The sequence below is a fragment of the Zalophus californianus genome, chromosome 3 (genome assembly GCF_009762305.2).
Source record: "Zalophus californianus isolate mZalCal1 chromosome 3, mZalCal1.pri.v2, whole genome shotgun sequence".
In the NCBI taxonomy this organism is placed as follows: Eukaryota; Metazoa; Chordata; class Mammalia; order Carnivora; family Otariidae; genus Zalophus; species Zalophus californianus.
The window spans coordinates 7,886,483-7,910,470 of NC_045597.1; the positions used below are offsets into that span (position 1 = coordinate 7,886,483).

At 39.6% G+C, this 23,988-nt stretch overlaps 1 pseudogene; it reads left to right on the forward strand.

Moving 5' to 3' along the window:
• Nucleotides 1-23,988, forward strand: part of LOC113920505 — a 67,969-nt pseudogene that overhangs the window by 19,671 nt on the left and 24,310 nt on the right.

Consider the following 23,988-nt stretch of genomic DNA (forward strand, 5'->3'; position numbering starts at 1 on the left):
ATGTTATATTAATCACCATACATTACATCATTAGTTTTTCATGTAGTGTTCCATGATTCATTATTTTTATATCCAAGGCAAATATCCTAGGCTGGTACACTGATGTAGACCATGCTGGATCATGGTGAGAGAGTCAGGATTATCTAAAAATCACTCTGGTTTGCCTGTACCATGAACCAACAAGAACTGGGGTTTCCTCCTTCTCCTGACGTGAGAACCAGCACCTAAAGCCATCTCGCTATAAGATAGTGGTTGCGATTCTCTGCTGAGGGGCTGCTCCTGTGTGCTCCTTGTTACCCAGGTTTTGGAAGCCTGCGTTCTGAGGAAATACATGTGAACAGCTGCTATCTATGCAAACCCAGACTGCCAAGGGGCCAAGTGGTCCTCTCCAATTTTGACTGGCAGGTTGCTTCCATGCTCTACTTGTAATTACAGAGAGGAACAGGGGGTCACATATATCCAGCAGTGTGTCATGGCCTGGGCTTGCCTCTCTATGGATAAAATGAGAGATAGGGTGGGGGGATTTATGCCTTCTCTTCTCTCGCTGACCTTTGTCTTGTAAGTTTTTCTAATGAAGCTGTTCTCTTAACCCATACCCTGTGACATTGTAGAAATTGTTCCAAGTACTTTTGTGATAACCACTAGAAGGCTACCTTGTAATGACAAAAATGAAGCTCTCATAATATTTATATATATATAGAGTGTGTGTGTGTGTGTGTGTGTGTGCGTGTGTGTGTGTGTGTGCGTGTGTGTGTGCGTGTGTGTGCGTGCGTGTGTGTGTGCGTGTGCGTGTGTGCGTGTGCGTGTGTGTGTATGTGTGTGCGTGTGTGTGCGTGCGTGCGTGCGTGTGTGCGTGTGTGTGCGTGTGCGTGTGTGTGTGCGTGCGTGTGTGTGTGTGTGCGTGTGTGTGCGTGTGCGTGTGTGTGTGCGTGTGCGTGTGTGTGTGTGTGTGTGTGTGGGATTGGGAAACCATAGCTGTTCCAAAAGACACTCACTTGGAAACCGAACCTGTATGCAGAGGAATGATGAATGTATTGATAGATATCCAGATATTTATGATTTGACCACTAAAACACACCCTTTAAGGTTAGAACATCATCTATCATTTCTCAAAGAGGGAAATATTTCCTAGAATGTACTCTGCAGGTGCAGTTTACTCCAACTTTCTGTGAAGCCAGACTGGATCATGCAGCCAAATCTACCAACACAAGAGTATGGGAAATATACATTTGATTTATTATCCTCTATAGCGGAAGGGAGCAAGAGATAAGGGATGTAGACAGTCATTACTGCTCACCTCTTATACAGCACTGACATTTTAACTTGGTTTCTGGAGGGAATAGAGATAAACTCAGATGTTCATTCTGCCATGTTTAACCTGGGTCATGAATCTCTATACACTTCCTGTGATATCCCATCCCTGTCTTATATAGTTCAGTATGAAAATACTAAATGTCATTCAGCAAAAGTTGAAGCTGTGTATCATCACATGACACAGCATCTCTCTGCCACGCAATATTGTAAAAAGATTAGGTAAGGAGATGGCCTAATTTCTCCACAGTCATGCATATTCTAGAATACCACCAATCTCTTCTCCATGCTGGACCAATGTTAGAGATCTCTTAGTTGTTCATGGCCCAGAGCCACATGATCCCTTCAGCACCCATAAGTGAGTGTCTCTCTGGCATCTATGCTTTGTTGAGTGATAGAATTAGTGGGAATCCTGGGAGCCCATGTTTAGGACCCATCCTCACCTGGTACACCAGGAGCTCATCCTGTCTGAGCCCTTGCAATTTATAAACGGTGTTGTCACTGAGTTGAGAATGGATTACTGATACACAAGGACCCTCTGACCCCTGCTATATTCCAATGCCCACGTTAGTCTCTCCCTGTGAGCTCTGGCTTCACTTTGAACACTTAAAATTTTAGAAATAAAGATAGAAAATACCACTGGCTCTCTCTATTTGTTGTAATTCCAGGATATCAGGTGTTCACAGAGTCACTAACTTGATTGTTTCATTTTACCTTAAAATGGCTTCTGGGTGTGACCCATGGGCAATCACTAACCTTGATCTCTCATTCTACAGCTTTATGGAGATATAATTGACAAGTGTATATATTTAAGAAATGCAACGTGATGTTTTGATATATGCATGTATTTTGAAATGTTTGCCACCATCAAGTTAAGACATCCCTCACCTTACATAACCAGTTTTTTTTTTTAGTTAGAACAATTAAGACTTACTAAGTAAATTTCAAGTATCTAATACAGTATTACTAAATAAAGTTACCATGCTATAAATAGAATCTCTAGAAACTATTTATCCTGCATAACTGAAAGTGTCTACCCTTTGACCAACATCTACCCATGTTCCTCAGTGGTAACCACCATTCCACTCTCTGCTAACACTGGCAACTCAGAGCCATATGCCAAGCAGATTCAGCATATGTGTTTGGAATATTATTGGAATTGCCTAATTACTTGGTTATGAAGGAATTCAAACTACAGTTGTGAAGCCAAACTCTTAGGACACAGAAAAAATCATATAACATAACAATGTTCAATGACACAGAAAACATGAGAACAAACCAAGGTAAAGTAAAGAGTAAGTAAAAATACACGAATAAATGTACGCATTTCACCCTATTTTACAAGATCTAGCCAATGCAAAGGCATGGAGAGAGACACTTATGAGAAGGACATTGGCATTGGGACTAGATTCTTCGGGTCATCTCTATGGCATCATGGGAATGTGATATTGGATGTGTTATTTCAACCTTCTGTGCCTCCTATCCCACAGGGCCCTTCTGAGATTTTAGCACAAGAGATTTGTAAACCAAAGTTTTATACATCTGTAATGTATTAAAACACACTTCTGACTTACTTCAACCTGCCAAGTTGACATTGTATCTTCCTATCATTCTTTCCCTCAAGAATTAAAGGAAAATCATTTACCTTCTTTCACCAAGGTCCCTGAGAGAAAGATTATAACAGAAAAAATAAAGAAAGAAAAATTTAAAAATAGAAGTTGCACATCTGTAGAAAAAAGAGCCAAAATCCAAGAAAGATAAAGCACTTTGGATTATTGCTTCTGTTGTTGGAGGGTGAGCAGAAGGTCAAAGATTTTAAAATCCTGGGCAAGGCCCCCTCAGGGACTGACAGGGCCAGCCAGATTCTCACATCTGGTTAGGCTCAGTGGCTCTCGTGGTTGTAGTGTATTGACAAGTTTTCAAAACTATCAAATAGAAACGAATTCCTTGCAGTTAAGTCTGGATAATAGCATGTGGATTATCCCTTTGCTGATTACTTTGTTGACATAAACAGTGTCATAGTTTACACGGGCCTAGCAGAAGCAAGCAAGGAGGAAGAAAGAACTTTTAAGTTTATTAATTACTTCTTTTTTCAGAGAAGGTGTGAAGAATTAAGTACTCCCAGCCAGACCCCTTCTAATTCAGACAGATCACTGCATTAGTTGAAAGGCAAACGAGGAGAATTCAAGAGCATAGAAGTGCCCCATGGAAGGAAGTCACCAATAGGAAACTACAAAGAGGACATTCAGATTTATAAAATAGGGTATATGAGTCGAGTTTTAGTAATTACTTTGATATTAACTGGATATTCCCTTATACAAAGTAAATACGCCGCCAGATCTAGTGATTAAAACATAAGAGCGTTCATCATATGGGATTCCGATGCCACACGGGTGGTCTTAGCAAGTCTGTGAGGAAAATATATTTTCAGAGGAAAAAGACTACCAAAGAACGTAGTTTTGACTTGTCATGAGAAAATTAATATCAGCAGCAGCAAACAATTATCCAGTGTCAAATGCAAATAACTACGGGGCATAACCTGAGTAAGCCCCTGTCGACATTCGCGCACGGATTTCAGTCTGTTCTGGGGGAGATGCAGTGGTGGTGGTTTCACTGCTCAGCAGTCATTTATGCTCCTTTCTGTGTACAGGCCTCCAGATTTCCTTTTAGAGGCAAAACATTCATATTTTGCATCATGCAGTTCTTTGGGAGTTGGCCCCATCCACAGCTCAGGGTGGCCCTTATTGAAGGGAGTCAATCAGAAAGACCCATCTGATAAACCAGGAGAGCTGGTGTGTGCAGTGCCGTGCAGTTAGCAGAACACTGCAGGACATTCATCTGTGACTCTGAACGTTAACCTGACTCTGTCTTCCAAGGCAGCCCCTGCAGGAGACGCTCACTCTTACCTTGACATTATGATGTGAGGACCTGAGATCCGGGATATTCACGCCCATGTCGGTACTTTGAGAAGAACCTGAAGATAAACTTGAACCAGAGAAAGGCAAACAAAACAAAAGAAAATGAAAAACCAGAGAATTGCAAAGAAATGGAACTTAAAACCAAATGATAAAAGGGGAAGTTCTCAAACCAAACACACTTAAAACGAATGCTCTCCATGAGCTATTCAAAAAAAGAGAAAGTAAATTCTTTTTTTTTTCATTTTTCGGTTTCATTAGTTTTTATTTTTCTCACCAGCATTATACATATTTTATGTTGTCACTTAGGAATATACATATACTAAAAATCTTCAGTTGACCGGGTTTGTGGAAATTGGGTTCTACTGTCAGCTCTCTCATTAACTTGCTGTGATGCTAGAAATGTTTTAACCTTCCCTGGCATAGGTTTCTGTTCTCCCTAATTCTTTCTTTCCTCTTTTCTGCTTTTCTTCCTTTCTTCCATAACCATTTCTGATGCTATTATGAAAGGCTTGGGACTGGGACTTCCATTATGAAACAAAAAACACTTTCTGATCTTGAGGGACTTAAGGAAGAAGAGAAGCAGCACCCTGACAGCTCAGTGAGGCCATGGGGTCGGGGCTCCAGAGCCTGCAGTCTTGCCAACTGCTGCGGGGGCATGGAGAGCCCCTGCCTGACCATCTGTAGAAGTCAGAGAATCTCTGGTGGATGAGAATTGCAACTGTCCCACTTCCCTTCTTCTTACTATAACAAATAGGACTTTCTTGATGAAAGTCAAGTGAGATGTTCAGTGCCCATCTCATTTACTCAGGTGGGATGGACTGCCTCTCCCCCTCCCAAGGGGAACACATAATCCAGGCCCAGGCAATCTTCAGTTGTGTCATGTCATCCAAAAATTTGCTCAAGAATGTGCACTTAGCCATCAGAACCTAACCTGGCACATTTGCCAAGAACAGAAGGAAAGAGTCATGTGATTTTGTTTTAGTTGAGAATAAGTAAATAAAAAATCATTATGTATAAAGAAAGTAGATGATGGGCGCCAGGGTGGCTCAGTTGGTTAAGCGACTGCCTTCCGCTCAGGTCATGATCCTGGAGTCCCGGGATCGAGTCCCGCATCAGGCTCCCTGCTCGGCAGGGAGTCTGCTTCTCCCTCTGACCTTCCCCCCCTCTCATGTGCTCTCTTTCTCTCAAATAAATAAATAAAATCTTTTAAAGAGAGTAGATATGTAGAGTTGCTGGAAAAATCAGAAAAACCATGTAAAAAAGACTCCAGCAGAAAGGAAAGGAGGACCAGGAGAGCAGAGGGAAAGACAGACTCCCAACCACACCACATGGACAATTCAATAAAACCGCACCTTACATTGTCTAAAACAAACCAGTTTCATGATCCAATATGATGCTTAAGTAGGGGTTTGTGTCAAAAGGTCACAAATAACTTTAAAAATAAAGATAGGTTCAAAAATAAAATGTTTGAAATAAATCATAACTATCAATGAGATCCCTCTTCGTTCTGACGATATGATAAAATACGTAAGCTGAAGTTGTTGTGCATTTAACACAAGATACTGGCTGAGAATGACAAGCAGGCTTAAGGGAGGGAAATCCAGGAAAGCAAAAGTATCTCAGACTGAAAAATAGAGTGGTTAGAGTGCAGATTGCTGTTGTGGTTGTCCCAGATGTGCGTGTGTGTGTGTGTGTGTGTGTGTGCGCGCGTGTGCATGTGCGTGCATGTGTGTGTGTTTAGTTAGTGATATGGGTAAGTTTCAGCAATCTAAGGGTGTGGACATTAGTAGCAATGAATGGACAGAAGTTAAGACACTGAAAGTACATGAGATGGTGAGTTGGAGTAAGTTCAAATAATTCCTGGCCCTTAAATGTTACATGTTTCTAGAAATAATAGCCCAGAAAAAAACTATCTCACAAGTAAGGAAACAAACAAACAAACAAACAAAAACAAGGACTAGTTGGTGTTGATTGAAGCCCAGACAGGGAAAAATAAATCTTACATGGTAATATAAATTTGGGTTCCTATCATCTTTTGGTTATAGAGTTCAAAGTTATAATACCTGCATGATTCAAGAACTCTCAAATAAAGAGTGATAGTTAGAAATTAGCAAAGTCATTCTCAAGGAAGGCATCTTTAATTTGGGACACACATATTACAAAGCCATGAGGTAGAGGAACTCCCATAAATAGCAATCCACCATGAGAAAAATTCAATGATACAACCAACATAAGGATGGGAATCTAAGTTCCTCAGATAATAGACAATCTGAAAAAAACTTAAAATAGTTATGTTTAAAAAAATATAATTAAGGATGTAAAAAAAAGAATCAAATGCATAAGAAACAAGGATGCTAGAAAAAAGAATAGACATATACAGAAAAGAAATATAATTTATGGAAATGAAAAAAAATAGAGATAAATTAGGAGATTCAAAATGTCACATTAAGAACATGTCATGGAGCACCTGGGGCACTCTGTCAGTTGAGTGTCTGACTCTTGATCTTGGCTCAGGTCATGATCTCAGGGTCGTGAGATGGAGCCCTGTGTCAAGCTCCATGCTTGAAGGGAGTGTGCTTGGGGTTCTCTCTTCCTCCCCCTTTGCCCCTCCCCACCCCTACCCCTTAACCCCCACCCCACTCTCTAAAAAAAAAAAAAAAAAATCACATAAAGAGTCAAAAGTTGCAGAGACAATTCTAAAAAAAGAATAAAACAGAGTAAATTGAAAAGATACTCAGCATCACATATTATTAGGTAATGGCAGACTAAAACAAGGAGATACAAATAATACTATTTCAATGGCCGAAATCCAGAACACTGACAACAACATCAAATGCTGACAAGGACATGGAGCAACAAGAACTCCCATTCACTGTCGGTTGGAATACAAAATGGCACAGGCACTTTGGAAGATAGTTTGGTGGTTTCTTTCAAAACTAAATATATTCTACTGTATCATTCAGCAATTTTACTTAAATTGAGTGGGGAACTTATCCATAAAAGAACCTTCCAAATGGATGCTCATGGCAACTTTATCCATTATTGCCAAACTTGGAAGCAACCAAAATTTCCTTCGACAGGTGAATAAATAAATGAAATTTTATTCAGCACTAAAAAAATGATTTATCAAGCCATGAAAAGATATATAGTATTATGCAGGTTGCTAAGTGTGTATTATCATTTTGGGTGATACTGATGTGTCAATATAGCATCACTAATTGTAAGAAGTGTATCACTCTGGTGGGGGTGTAGATAGTGAAGGAGGTTGTGGGATGGGTAGCAGGGGGTATATGAGAACTATCTATACTTTCGACTCAGTTTTTCTGTTCACCTAAAATTGCTCTAAAAATAAAGTTTAGTTTTTAAAAAATGAAGGACAAAGAGAAGGGAGGGGAAGGAGATGAAGAAGAGAAAAAGAGTTATTCTCAGTTATCAGGGCAAAATGAAAATATCATGTAGATAACATTGTGTAGTATTAGCACAAGAAAAAACACATAGACAATGCATAAGACTAGGGAGCCCAGAAACAGACAAACATATATAATTGTCTATATTTTAACTACTGAGATTCTTTTCTTATATTAGATGTGAATTCCACCTATTTTAAATAAAATATTTGAATAATAAATCTATAATATTTAGAGGAAAAGATCAGAGTAACTGTATGACTTCAAGTTTGAAGGATTTCTTTTTTTTTCCTTTTTTTTAGAAATGGGGGAGGGGCAGAGAGAGAGGGGGAGAGAGAGAATCTTAAGCAGTTTCCACACCCAATGCAGAGTCCAACACAGGGCTCAATCTCACAACCCTGAGATCATGACCTGGGCTGAAATAAGAGTCAGATGCTTAACTGACTGAGCCACCCAGGCGCCCCAAGTTTGAAGGATTTCTTAAACAAGGCTCAGACGTGCACAAACAACACAAAAAAGAAAAACTGCCTACATTGATTTCAATCTACAGACCAAGAAAACTGGGCGCCAAATAGACTTATGAAAATATTTTTAATCTCACTGAGAGGCCATTATGATCGATAAATAACAAAGCATATTTTTTCACAATAATTAGATTAATTTTTTATGTAATCATATGATACCAAATTTTGGTAGGATGCAGGAGTATTAATTAGTCCAATCGCATTAGAAAATGGTTTGGCAGTATTAAATAGAGCAGAAAATCCCACGTCTAGGTATCTACCCCGGGGAACTGTATATCAGCCAAGGGAGAGTTTCACATTAGTGTTCAGTGCAGCACCCTTTATGATAGCAAAAAAAGTAGAAATTTCTAATTTCTAAAATGAATTTTAAATAGATTTTGGGTAAATGAATTGTGTTTCATTTATGCAGTGGAATATTCCAGAGGAGTTAAATTAGAAAGTCAGTGTGCGTCAACATGCATAAGACCTAAAAACAATCTAATGTTAAGTGAAAAAAAATTAAATTGTAAACTAACACATAAATTAATTCATATTTTATACTGATAGCAGTCAAAACTATAACATATACAGTTTATGAATGATAAATACCAATTCAGGTGTCCACCTGGGGAGATGGGTGGGGGCAGGAGATAATGGGACTTTAGAGATGTCTGTAATGTTTCATTTCTCTAAAAAACAGAAAAAAACTTGAAACAAACACAGCACAATGTTAACATCTGTTTAATCTTGGGGGTTGGAGTATAGGGGTCTGTTCTGTGATTTTCTGTATCCTTCCATATGTTCAAAGTGGTTTGTAATTAAAATAAAACACAGATGAGTAGGAATTAGTCTGGTAGGAAAAAAATGGAAAATGCATTTCAGGCAGAAGGAAGCAAAGGAATTAGTAAATTTTAAAGAACAAGATGGCTTCAGAGAACCACATATACTGTGACGTGGCTTTGGTCTAAAATGCCTGGGAAGAAGTAGGAGAGAAGAGGAGTGAATAAAGTGGACCAGAGTTTGATTATAAAAGGGCTTTGTGCATTATTCTATCAAATGGAACTTCATCCTATAGGCCAGTATGGTGTACAGAACAATGTTTCCCCAAAGCTGTCCATACCCTAGTCCCAGAACCTGTGAATACAGGACATTCTGTGGCAAAACGCTTTTTCCCATGTGATTGAGTTAAGGATCCTGAAACAGAATTTTCTTGGATTTCCTGATGAGGCCAATGTACTCACAAGGGTCCTTATAAGGGGGAACAGGAGACTCAGGTCAGGGAAGGAGGTGTGATGATGAAAATAGACATAGGAGCCATGCCTGGCCACAGAGTGAGCTGCCCCTAGAAGCTGGAGAAGGCAGGGAAATGCATTGCCAACCCAGTTTATACTTCTTACCCCCAGTGTGCTAAGATAATATATTTTTACTGTTTTAGGCGACTAAGTTTGTGATCATTTTTTTACAGCAGCAATAGAAAACTAGTATAGCAGTGATGATGAAATCTTACGGAAGGTCCTGGATGTTGCGATGGGGGGGTAGCCGGGGGGCGGGCAGGGGTTGAGGGGAGGGTCAAACACATCTGCAGGGTTGCTGTTTATATCTGTAACAAAGTAATAATATTTATTGCACTAACTTGAAGAGAAATTAGAGAATGCTCTTCTCAAGATTCACCCTTGTTGCAGAAGGACAATTACTGCATGATTCCACTTCTAAGAGGAATCTAAAATAGTCAAACACATAGAAGCACAGAGTAGGGTACTGGCTACCAGAGGCTTGGGGGAAGGGTGTAAGGGGAGATTTTGTTCAAGGGGCATAAAATTTCATTCATCAAAATGATTAAGTTCTAGAGATCTGCTGTACAGTACTGTGACTATAAATAACAATTCTGTAAAATGTTCTTACCTCAAAAATCAACCAATTGATCAGAGGAGAAAATAAGCAAAGAAGAAGAAGGAGGAGGAGGGGAAGCAACAAAACAAAACAAAACAGAAATGAAAATCAAACCCCTCAGTTGGCTGTAGAAAAATATGTAAAGTGTGCACCAGACAATAATGCGGCAGTTACCTAGAGTTGCTAACAGAACATCACAGAAAAGGCCATGGCTCTGGGAAACAGTTATAAGGAAAAATAACAAAAATAAAACTATATATGTTCTATGGTATATTAACATATTAAATGTATTAAAAGAATTCATGTTTACATTTGTCTACAGAGTTAAAATTTATACAAATTTAAGTTATAAACTTGAATATACATTATTTCTCTCTTATTCTAAGCAAATATCAAGACCACACACTACGTTGTCCCATACCTCTGGCATAACTTTCTCACTTATGATTTAATTATTTTGTTGAAAGTTGTATCAGTTTCCACAGTAAAGCCACCAAAATGAAAAAATGTTTTAAAAATAGAGTATCAACAGCCAAAAAAGCATCAAGTAAAATGCATACAAATTTTCCTTCCCTGTTGCAGTTTCTACATCTTTCTTATGGGGCAAATTTCAAAAATTCAGGAAAAATCCTACCTCTTCCTAAAATATCCCTTTCAATTTTATATCCAATTTGAAATGAAATGTTTTGGCAAGTGAGAGGGATATACAAATACACAACTCTTAATATGCCAAACTCCCCACCTTCCAGCAAACAAAATAAACATATCACTAAATCAAACTTTTAGCAATCAAAAATAGTAAAACAGAAAGAAGCTAAATCACTAGATTTGAAATCAAAATATGGGTTATAATCAGCTATGAATTAGCTGATTCCATGTTGAATAAGCCATCTAATACCTAATATAAGTTGGGTTTAAATACTTGGTGTTTATAAAGATTAAATAAGACATTTTGACATGAAATCACTAAATGGTAAATTGGTTTACAATTTTAACAATTGCAGGTGAGGGCGCCTGGGTGGCTCAGTCAGTTAAGCATCTGCCTTTGGCTCAGGTCATGATCCCAGGCTCCTGGGATCGAGTCCCACGTCGGGCTCCCTGCTCAGCGGGGAGGCTGCTTCTCCCTCTCCTTCTCTCCCTGCTTGTGCTCCCTCTCCCTATCTCTCTCATTCTGACAAATAAATAAATAAAATCTTTAAAAAAAAAAATTGCAGGTGACCCTCAAACCATGCAGGAGTTAGGGGCCCAAATCGCCACACAGCTGAAAATCTGTTTATAACTTTTGACTCACCCAAACTTAACTAATAGCCTACTGTTGACCAGAAGCCCTACTAATAGTTGATTAACACATATTTTATATATCATATGTGTTATTTACTGTATTCTTACAACAAAGTAAGAAAATCGTGTTAGAAAAACTACATTTACAGTACTATATTTATATTTATTGAAAAGAAAAAATCCACATGTAAGTGGACCCGTGATTCATTGTTTGATCATAACACCCACTGCTCCATGCAGAACGTGCCCTCTTTAATACCCATCACCAGGCTAACCCATCCCCCAACCCCCTCCCCTCTAGAACCCTCAGTTTGTTTTTCGGAGTCCATCATATCTCATGGTTCGTCTCCCTTTCTGATATCCTTCCCTTCATTATTCCCCTCCTGCTGTCTTCTTTTTTTTTTCTTAACATATATTGCATTATTTGTTTCAGAGGTACAGATCTGTGATTCAACAGTCTTGCACAATTCACAGCGCTCATCATAGCACATACCCTCCCCAATGTCTATCACCCAGCCACCCCATCACTCCCACCCCACCCCTACTCCAGCAACCCTCAGTTTGTTTCCAGAGATTAAATATTCCTCATATCAGTGAGGTTATATGATACATGTCTTTCTCTGATTGAATTATTTCACTCAGCATAACACCCTCCAGTTCCATCCAGGTCATTCCAAATGGCAAGATCTCATTCCTTTTGATGGCTGCATAATATTCCATTGTGTATATATACCACTTCTTCTTTATCCATTCATCTGTCGATGGAGATCTTAGCTCTTTCCACAGTTTGGCTATTGTGGACATTGCTGCTATAAACATCGGGGTGAACGTAACCCTTCAGATCCCTACATTTTTATCTTTGGGGTAAATACCCAGTAGTGCAATTGCTGGATCATAGGGTAGCTCTATTTTCAACTTTTTGAGGAAAATCCATACTGTTTTCCAGACTGATTGCACCAGCTTGCATTCGCACCAACAGTGGAGGAGGGTTGCCCTTTCTCCGCATCCTCGCCAACATCTGTCATTTCCTGACTTGTTAATTTTAGCCATTCTGACTGGTGTGAGGTGGTATCTCATTGAGGTTTTGATTTGGATTTCCCCGATGCCGAGTGATGTTGAGCACTTTTTCATGTGTCTGTTGGCCATTTGGATGTCTTCTTTGGAAAAATGTCTGTTCATGTCTTCTGCCCATTTCTTCATTGGATTATTTGTTCTTCGGGTGTTGAGTTTGATAAGTTCTTTAGAGATTTTGGATACTAGCCCTTTATCTGATATGTCATTTGCAAATATCTGCTCCCATTCTGTCGGTTGTCTTTTGGTTTTGTGGACTGTTTCTTTTGCAGTGCAAAAGCTTTTTATCTTGATCAAATCCCAATAGTTCATTTTTGCCCTTGCTTCCCTTGCCTTTGGCAATGTTTCTAGGAAGAGGTCAATGTTTCTGCGGCTGAGGTCAAAGAGGTTGCTGCCTGTGTTTTCCTTTAGGATTTTGATGGACACCTGTCTCACGTTTAGGTCTTTCAAACATTTTGAGTCTATTTTTGAGTGTGGTGTAAGGAATTGGTCCAGTTTCATTCTTCTGCGTGTGCCTGTCCAATTTTCCCAACACCATTTGTTGAAGAGACTGCCTTTTCTCCATTGGACATTCTTTCCTACTTTGTCAAAGATTAGTTGACCACAGAGTTGAGGGTCCATCTCTGGGCTCTCTGTTCTGTTCCATTGATCTTTGTGTCTGTTTTTGTGCCAGTACCATACTGTCTTGATGATGACAGCTTTGTAATAGAGCTGGAAGTCCGGAATTGTGATGCCGCCAGCTTTGCTTTTCTTTTTCAACATTCCTCTGGCTATTTGGGGTCTTTTCTGGTTCCATAAACATTTTAGGATTATTTGTTCCATTTCTTTGAAAAAAGTGGATGGTATTTTGATGGGGATTGCATTGAATGTGTAGATTGCTCTAGGTAGCATTGACATCTTCACAATGTTTGTTCTTCCAATCCATGAGCATGGAATGTTTTTCCATTTCTTTGTGTCTTCCTCAATTTCTTTCATGAGTATTTTAGAGTTTTCTGAGTATAGATCCTTTGCCTCTTTGGTTAGATTTATTCCTAAGTATCTTATGGTTTTGGGTGCAATTGTAAATGGGATCAACTCCTTAATTTGTCCCTCTTCTGTCTTATTATTGGTGTATAGGAATGGCACTGATTTCTGTGCATTGATTTTATATCCTGCCTCTTTACTGAATTCCTGTATGAGTTCTAGCAGTTTTGGGGTGGAGTCTTTTGGGTTTTCCACATACAGTATCATATCATCTGCAAACAGTGAGAGTTTGACTTCTTCTTTGCCAATTTGGATGCCTTTGATTTCTTTTTGTTGTCTGAGTGCTGTGGGTAGGACTTCTAATACTATGTTGAATAGCAGTGGTGATAGTGGACATCCCTGCTGCATTCTTGACCTTAGGGGGAAAGCTCTCAGTTTTTCCCCTTTGAGAATGATATTAGCTGTAGGTTTTTCATAGATGGCTTTTATGATATTGAGGTATGTACCCTCTATCCCTATACTCTGAAGAGTTTTCATCAAGAAAGGATGCTGTATGTTGTCAAATGCTTTTTCTGCACCTATTGAGAGGATCATATAATTCTTGTTCTTTCTTTTGTTAATATATTGTATCACCTTGATTGATTTGCAGATGTTGAACCAACCTTGTAGCTCAGGGATAAATCCCACTTGGTCATGGTGAATAATCCTTTTAATGTACTGTTGGATCCTATTGACTAGTATTTTGGTGAGAATTTTTGTACCCGTGTTCATCAAGGATATTGGTCTGTAATTCTCCTTTTTGATGGGGTCTTTGTCTGGTTTGGGGATCAAGGTAATGGTGGCCTCATAAAACGAGTTTGGAAGTTTTCCTTCCATTTCTATTTTTTGGAACAGTTTCAGAAGATTAGGTATTAGTTCTTCTTTAAATGTCTGATAGATTTCCCCTGGGAAGCCATCCGGCCCTGGGCTTTCGTTTGTTGGAAGATTTTTGATGACTGCTTCAATTTCCTTAGTGGTTACAGGTCTGTTCAGGTTTTCTATTTCTTCCTGGTTCAGTTTTGGTAGTTGATACATCTCTAGGAATGCATCCATTTCTTCCAGGTTATCTAACTTGCTGGCATATAGTTGCTCATAACATGTTCTTATAATTGTATTTCTTTGGTGTTGGTTTTGCTTAGAGGACCTCTTTCAATATTTCTTGTAGGGCTGGTTTCGTGTTTGCAAATTCCTTTAGGTTTGTTTGTCCTGGAAGCTTTTTATCTCTCCTTCTATTTTCAGTGACAGCCCAGCTGGATATAGTAATCTTGGCTGCATATTTTTCTCGTTTAGTGCTCTGAAGATATCATGGCAGTCCTTTCTGGCCTGCCAGGTTTCTGTGGATAGGCCTGTTGCCAATCTAATGTTTCTACCATTATATGTTACCTATCTCTTCTCCTGAGCTGCTTTCAGGATATTCTCTTTGTCTCTGAGACTCGTAAGTTTTACTATTAGATGTCGGGGTATTGACATATTTTTATTGATTTTGAGAGGGGTTCTCTCTGTGCCTGTGGGATTTTGATGCCTGTTTCCTTCCCCACATTAGGGAAGTTCTCTGTTATAATTTGTTCCAATATACCTTCTGCCCCTCTCTCTCTTTCTTCTTCTGCTGGGATCCCAGTTATTCTAATGTTGTTTCATCTTATGGTATTGCTTATCTCTCAAATTGTGCCCTCATGATCCAGTAGCTGTTCATCTCTCTTTTTCTCAGCTTCTTTATTTTCCATCCTTTGGTCTTCTATATTGCTGATTCTCTCTTCTGCCTCATTTATCCTAGCAGTTAGTGCCCACATTTTTGATTGCACCTATTAATAGCCTTTTTGATTTCAACTTGGTTAGATTTTAGTTCTTTTATTTCTCCAGAAAGGGTTTCTCTAATAACTTCCATGCTTTTTTCAAGCCCAGCTAGTATCTTTAAAATCATGATTCTGAACTCTAGGTCCGACATCATACTAATGTCTGTATTGAGTAGGCGCCTGGCAGACAGTACTACCTCTTGTTCTTTTTGTTGAGGTGATTTTTTCCATCTTGTCATTTTGTCCAGAGGAGAATAGATGAATGAGAGAACAAAATGCTAACAGTGTAACAACGTCCCCCCAAAATATACTCTAAACATATCAGAAAAGACCTGAAACCAGGGGAAAAGAAAGGGAAAGAAAGAGAAAAAAAAAAAAAAAAGAAAAAGATAAAAACAAACAAAAACAGAACAAAACAAAAAAAAACAGAATATGATCAAATATGATCAAGCTGGTTCATAGATCAGTGCCACACAGTAGATTTTGGGTGTATTTTGGTCTGTTAGAAGAAAGTGCCTCCCAAATTTTTAAAGAAAGACTTATATATGTACAAAATTAGGGTTGATACGACGAAGGGATGGAATATGACTGTAAAGATGAAAATTATAAAAACTTTTATAAAAGGAATTTATAAGATAAGAAGTTGTTTGAAAAAAGAAAGAAGAGGATTTAAAAAAAAAGAAAGAAAGAAAGAAAGAAAGATAAAGGGGGAGAGAATGTGATCACCAGGAGACTAGAACAAAGCCATACACTAGAGATTTAGGGTATATTTTGATCTGTTAGAAGAAACTGTTTCTCAAAATGTTAAAGAGAGAACAACTTATATATATATATATATATATATATATGCCAAAAATAAGGGTAACTACTATGAAGGGATAGAATATGACTCTAAAAATAAAAAATAAATTTTTTTAAAAAAGTGATTGAAAAGACGTTGGTTCAAAAAGGGAAAAAGAAAAATTAAGAAAAAAAGACAGTTAAAAAAAATTAACTTTGAAAGACTAAAGAATCATGGTAAAAAAGCCATGAATTCTATGTGCTGTATTCCCCTAGCCCTGGAGTTCTCCCGTTTTCCTTGATCCATAAACTTGGTCTTGGCTTGCTGGCTGCTCTTGCTGATCTTCTGGGGGAGGGGCCTGTTGCCGTGGTTCCCAAATGTCTTTGCCGGAGGCGGGGATTGCCCCGCCCTTGTCGGTCCGGGCTAAGCAAGCTGCTCGGGTTTGCTCTTGGGAACTTTTTTTCCCTGAAAGCTCTCGGTACAGCTTTGGAGGACCAGGGTGAAAATGGTGGCCTCCCAATCTCTGCCCGGAGGAGCTGAGAACTCGGGGCCCCGCTCCTCAGTGCGCCCCCAGAGAAAAGCAGTCACTCCCGTCTCCCCGGTCTCCGGCCGCACTCCGTGCTCACCCGGCCTGTGACCGAGCGTTTCTATCTCTGGCACCCGACCCCGTGTGGAGTCTCCAAACCCAGCAGATCCCTGTGGTGCGCTCCCGCGCCGCTCCTCCCGGGGGAGGAAGGGGAGTCTCCCCGGCTCTGCCGCCTGTTGGGTCCCTGCTGGAGGAGCAGTGGCCCGACTGGGCCGCGGATCACAGTTTATGGCCACCCCGAGCTGAGAGCCCGCACCTCGGCTCCGTCTCTGCAGCCGGCTTCCCCGCTCCGATACCTGGGAGCTCTGCCGCACTCAGTCACCACCAGTCTTTCTGTGACCCCGAGGGTCCTGAGACCACACTGTCCCGGGAGGATTCCACCCCCCGCTTAGCCACTGCAGCGACGTCCCTCCGCCGAGCCAACTTTTAAAAGGTCCGATTTTGTGCTCCGCGGCTCCATCATTTGCCAGAAGCGGCTGACGGAGGCCCCCTCCCCCACCATCTATCCTCCCAAATATCCCCTCGGATTCACTTCTCCGCACGTCCTACCTTCCAGAAAGTGGTCGCTTTTCTGTTCAGAGAGTTGTTGCTCTTCTTTTCTTCGATCTCCTGTTGAGTTCGTAGGTGTTCAGAATGGTTTGATCCCTATGTAGCTGAATTCCTGAGACCAGACAAAATCCAGGTCTCCTACTCCTCCGCCATCTTGCTCCGCCCCCAACCTATGGCTTTAGATAAACTAAAACATGAGGACTAAAAGAAAATTGAGAACTGATTTGCAAAGAATCTTTAAACAATTACAGAGATACCTATCGTACTTCCAAAACATCTTTGACACTTGAACAATCATTCTTGATGTTAAGCTAGACAAGATGTCTTGCAAGAAAATTATTGCCAGGATCCCTAAGAATACCTTCACCTGAGACAGTGTGGTGGAAGGTAAAGGGCACCATTTTTTCCACTGCTTAGAAAAATCTGCCTGCTTTCTGGTGTTGAGTGCTTAGGTTCATTAGCATTTGTACAAACTGATTCCCTTAGGCTTAATTTCTCTGACTAAGGTTCAATCCCTCAAAAGTTTCAAATGTTCTGCATGTATCAGTTACAACTTTTCACCATAAAGTGTCTTTCTGAAAAATTAGGTTCAGAGAAATTTAATGAAGAGTGAATTTGTAAGTTCTGTGTAAGATTCCTTCCCAGTTACTCAAAAGCCCCAAAGTAGGGTGTACTCAAAACTGGACATTCATACAAATTTTAAGGAATAGTTTTGTAATCTTCATCTCATTCTATTATTGAATATAGAACAGCAACAATAACAAAACATTAAAAAAATATTGCATTATGTTTGTCTGGCACTTGGGAAAAAAGAAATAGTTTATGTTTTTATTCAGTTTTCAGGGACATCTTCAAAAATCCCAATTTTTTAAAAAATACAATTGTATTGTGGAATAATTATAGATATATGAAAAAAGTTGGAAGCTATCACCTAGAATTCTTGAATATGGTTCACCCAGTTTCCCCTATAGTTAACACTTTGAATAACCACGGTGCACTTGTCAAAACTAAGAAAGTAATATTGGTACAATACTACTAAGTAAACTCCCGACTGTTTAGAGTTCACTGGTTTTTCCACTAATGTTTCTGTTTGTGTGTTTCAGGATCCAGTTGAGGATACCACATGGCAGTTAGCATAATATTTTAAAACTATAGAAAATCTTAAACTTATGCTTTCAACACTTTCCAAAATGCACACAGCCAAGTGCAGTTCTGATCCGTGCTGCTTGGTTTTTCATTCTTTCTCCAAAACACAAGCATTCCAGACTCAAATACATTGCTGTATCAGCCCGTTGTATCACTGAATTAAAGCTATTTGTAAACTTTAAATGTAACAGATGTTTCTTGCATCTGCATAAACTGCCAGCCTTTGAAAAAATTGTGCAGTGTGCATTTGGCATTTTAAGACTGCCTCCCTTCAAATATTTACTCTCAGCTACAAGTGCTTGAAATAAACACTGTCCCAAGTTTGCCCTGGCCCTCTTTACCTGATCCCATATTTTTTATACCTTCCTTATTCCCACATTTTCCCTGTTTACCATATTAACACTTACCTGAGGTGTTTTCCTCTTCTTGAGGACTTTTTTTTTTTTTTTTTTTTTTTTTTTAGAGAGGGAGACAGAGCAGGTGGGGAGGGGCAGAGGGAGAGAGAGAATCTTAAGCAGACTTCATGCCCAGTGTGGAGACCGACCCAGGGCTCTACCTCACAACCCTAAGATCATGACCTGATCTGAAATCAAGTCAGACTGAGCCATCCAGGTGCCCCTTAAGGACCCTTTACTAACTGCTTTTTAAACAAGCTAATACTATGTAAAGAAGTAATAAGTTAAAGCATCAGGGTCCTCCTAATGCAGAAGTTCCACTTCATACTCCTAGGATCACATCCGCTGTCACGTCTCAAAGATACAGATGTTGCTTCTTGAAACCAAGATCTTGCTAGATAGTTCCCTGCAAAACCCTCCTTACGCAGTGAGGCAGAAAGAACCACTCTCACGTGCCCAGCACAGAAGGCTGCAGTATGCAGATGTCTCTATCAATGACAACAGGAGCAGAAATATTAAAAATAGTTGACAGTTGTATGGTATGCTGGGTACTTAGGGTGTGACTGTTAGGGTACTCATTTAACAAATGGGAAAACAGAGGCTGAAGGTATTTAAGGGACACGCTCTCTTCAAGCCCATTGAGACAACTTTCCACTGTGACGTTACTGTGCTATTACCAGGCAGGAGTGACCCTTGTTGGCTAAACTGTCTATCAGACCCAGAGCTTGGAGTAACCCTTGCAGAAGACAAGCCCAGTTTGGACTGTCTCCCCAGTGGGGATCCTCATCTGGCACTGAATGCTGTGGTCTTCCTAAAAGACAGCAATGGCCCTTGTGCTCTGTCCTCTCTTGCAGCAGATGGAGCTCTCTTTGGGAATCTGAAGCCATTGTCCCTCTTCCTCAATGGTCTGATATGAGCCATTACTTCTGCTTTTTATTCTATCAGCTCAATTTTCTTCTCAATGCATGCGTTTTCTTTTCATCGTTTTTTTTTTTAAACTGACTCCACATCTGTTTTATTTTTTTTCTTCCACCTGTTATCAGCCCCACTCGGAATGATTCCATTCTCCTGGGCCGAGCTAGTGGATTTCTACCTTTTGGTGCATCAGCACTGCAAAGAACCACATTTACAACTAGCGTGCACAGCATGTCTTCTCCCCAGTACAAAGACAGATACTTGTAAACTGGAACTATTTTTCCTAGATTAACTTCGCATGGTTATCCCAAGAAGAACAGAAATGTGTCTTTTAACAGCATCTCTTTGAAAAGAATTTCTTTACCTAGAGGAGTCATCTGCAAGGTGGTTACATAAGTCTGATAACATATCTGTGGGAAAAGAGAGTAAGGATCCACCTGAAGGCAGGACTTTCACTAGAGCACAACTCAAACTCATTGTAAAATCACAGATTTCCTAACTCCCAAATGCTGAATATATTTTCTATAAAAGTAATTTAAAATTTTCAAGGTCAGTCCTCTAGTATGAGTTACATGTATTATAAAAATAGAACATTTTTAGTATTTTTAAAGTAACATACATTTAAAATGCAATTTGATAAACAAAAATTAATACAAAATGGAATGCAAATTTTCAGCAGAAGGAGGTTAAATATATGCATCTATATATGTGAATGGTGTCTAAGCACTACATATGCACATACATATAAAAGGCATATATACACACACACATATATACACATATATTTATATTATTTATATATGAATGTATGTTCTATATGTATCATGTGTATTTATTTTATAGTCACCTACTTATTAAGGCCATTCATATGTCTTATATGACAGTGCTTTGTAAATATAGACGTAATCAAATTATTTGGTGCCTTTTCCAAAAATTATAGAGACTGCTAGTCTATTTTATTTTAAGAACTGGACACAGAGAGACATTCAATACCCTTCTCCAGCCCCAATTTTCTCTCAGTTGGAGACAATCTATTTAAAATAATTCTCTTAGATCAACATGAGAGAGACATTTCCATTGCTCCCAAAAGCTTCCTTCCTCTTTTTATTTGGTACTTTTTTTGTTTGTTTGTTTACTTTGTGTTTTTGGTTGGGGGAGCAGTCTTTGTTTTTTTGTGGCTTTTCTTTTCCTTTTTTTCCACTAGATCTGCTCCGCTGCCTGTCCCTCGGGTGTTCCCTCAAGAACTTTTCTAAAGGCAAAAGCAAATAAGAGGAAAAATGTCAGCTTCCATGGTTGGCAGGACAACAAGGCTCAGAGGGTAGGAAGCAGGTTCGTGGCAAGCAGCAGGCTTCGCAAGCAGGCCCTGGGCACAGCAGCCCTGGTCCGTGCCTGCAGGTGCACCAAGCTCCGAAAGAGCTCTCCCTTCCCAACACTTTCTGTTTATCAAATCCTGCCCCATATGGGCTGTCCCACCGTATATTTCTCAAAGGTTAGAACCCACCTGTGTCCGAGAAATCAATAGAGAGAAGAAAGCACATGTCTAAGTACGTTACTTTGTGCGGCCAAAGTACTTACGTATCATGGGTATCGTGGTTTAACTAGTGCTCCCCATGATTTGCTTTAACACTCAGGAAATTTGCCTCAAAAACCTATCAGAACAAGTTTGACTAGGTGAGTATCGTAATACTATCCAATTATGAAAATCATGAAATACCTTCCCAGTTATTTAAAACACTGACAGAGAATCACTGCAAACTAATCCGAGGGTCTGTTGTACATTAAGAAGAAGTGCTATACTTTCTCCTACTTGCACCTTTTCTTTAAATCTTCAAGAGCACCAGTTATTAAAAGTAGCATTGGGGATTTATAGAATTAATGTAATTCTTCATACAACAAGGAGGGGGTCTGGAGAATGCTTTGATTTTTCTAGAATTTCTTGTGGAAGTTTTAAAAACCCTGAGCAAATAAGAGCAACTAGCTTTTAGGACGGGCTGAACTCAGAATATAAAGTTTTATTTTCTACCACCTTTGTTGCCCTAAAATACGTTTTGTCATTTTGCCCTTCCCTGACCCTTAGGAGCATCCTGGGAAAATCCAGTAGCTTTCTGGTCATTTTAATTCCAATCTGGTCTCAATTAAAATTGTAATCTGTCATCCATCAAAGACCTCTGTCCTATCCCTTCTGAGACCACTCTGGAGCTGGGCAAGTGATGAGGAAAGGGAAGGGCCGCCATCTTTCCTTTCTTTTTCCTTTCTTACCCCCATTTCCACCTGCTTCTCCTTCAAGGCTAGAGTAGTAGGGGAGGGATTTCAAAGGAAGAGGGAAAGATCTACTTTGGACCTTGAGGGCATCCCCACTCACCACGCTGCCCTTTGTTTCTGCAGGTCACTGTGTGCCTTTCTCAGTGCTCTTTCCCTACTGACATCATTGCTTGCTGGGAGCCCCTTTGCTTCCTACCTTCCCCCAGCCCTGCCCAGGGTTAGACATTTGGGATCACCTTGCCTTAGGAGGTAGCTACTCTGGGTCAGGTTTTGTCAAGATATCGATAGTAAAGTTACCCTCCTGTAGAGGCCACTTGTCCCAAATAAAAATAGAGAATTCCTTGTCCCATGAAGTGTTTGTTTCTTCTGTTGCAACCTTTCTTAATGCCTTAACTTTGTGGCTTATCCAGCCAGCTTTCTGTTTTTGGCTTCTTCAGGCTTAAAACAGACACCTGCCTCCATCAGCATATATACCAAAGCCGCTGGGGCATATCCCGATTTTTCCTAATATGTGACTACTTCTGGTTATAATTTGGGATGTGACTGATAACAAGCATTTAGTCAGGGAGTGAAATACCAGTCTTCTCTAGTGTAAACAATCCCCCAATTTTTGTGTGTTCTTTGACACTGCCGCGCTTGCCTGGGGTGGGGAGAACTGTGTACCATTTTCCCCCCATGCGAATGGGCTGGGAAATAACATAACACTTTCATTTTTTGTAAAGTTTTTGTTACTTTTTTAGCAAAAATGCCTTGCACTAAGGATATCTATAGCTACTTTGTAAGAACACTGAACCAATTTCGTCACGTCTTTACAAATCCTGTCTCTAGAAGTGAAGATAAGTTCACTGACTGTCGTTAACTTCCAGGCTTTAGTGATTTTGAGACAACAGACAAAGTCCCAAGGTATATCCTGATAGAGATTATTTCACCAATTACTCATTTTCACTCTTTATACATATATATTGAAATTTGAGTAGGGGGCGCCTGGGTGGCTCAGTTGGTTAAGCGACTGCCTTCGGCTCAGGTCATGATCCTGGAGTCCCGGGATCGAGTCCCGCATCGGGCTCCCTGCTCAGCGGGGAGTCTGCTTCTCCCTCTGACCCTCTTCCCTCTCGTGTTCTCTCTCATTCTCTCTCTCTCTCTCTCAAATAAATAAATAAAATCTTTAAAAAAAAAAAAAGAAATTTGAGTAGGTTAGCCAGGCAAATCAATCTTGCATCATGGCACAAGAAAAAGACAGACATAATTTTTCAGCAACTTCTGGAAAATGCCTGATTATTTCTTACATGTTGACTCAATGGTAGACACAGGTAGACTCTAAGACTATTATGTTCCCCATCAGGCCGGTCTTTTATGTTCCCCTCTCACCCAGCCTGGGTCACAAAACTCTTCTGCACTCCTGTATTTGATAATTCTAGAGTACCTCCTTGATGTACATCTTTTTTTTTTATGAAAACTGAGGCTTCTGAACTACTGCACAAATTCCTATTATTTCAAGGCTAACCCCTAGCACAGGAAACCCAGGGGTTGGCACATCCCAGACCCTCAACTGAGAATCGAAAATATCCCCAAACTCATTGAGCAAAGGGGTTATAAGTGTGTTAATTTATTCTGAAAATCCATATCATTATTAATAATGGCAGTGATCTCCCATTCCTTAAAGAATCATACTTAATAGTAACGGAATGTAGTTAATACCTGGGGCGACTGTATAATGTAGGAATCAGGAGATAAACTCATGAGTCAGACCACACCTGAAATCATATCTTGGCTCCACCTCTGCAAGCTTCATGACCTTAACATGCTACATAACTTCTCAATGCAGTAATTTCCTCAGCTGAAGTGTCAGTATAATAATAATAATAACTACAGCATAGGTTTGTAGTGAAGATTATGCTAATATATTGAAAACATTGGGTATGTACATCAATGACTGGCACATAGCATTAGAGTCATTGTTTTTTTTTATTATTACCACTCTTATATATCACATTTAAATTTTTACTTGATCCTCTTAAGAAGGTAGTGAAATATGTCAGATATTTTTATTTTTCCTTCTATAAAAATGGAAAATTAAATTTTTTAAGACTTTTTTTTAGAGCAGTTTAAAGTCGACAGCAAAATTGAGGGGCAAATTACAGAGATTTCCCATATCTGGCAAATGGGAAATCTGTGTCT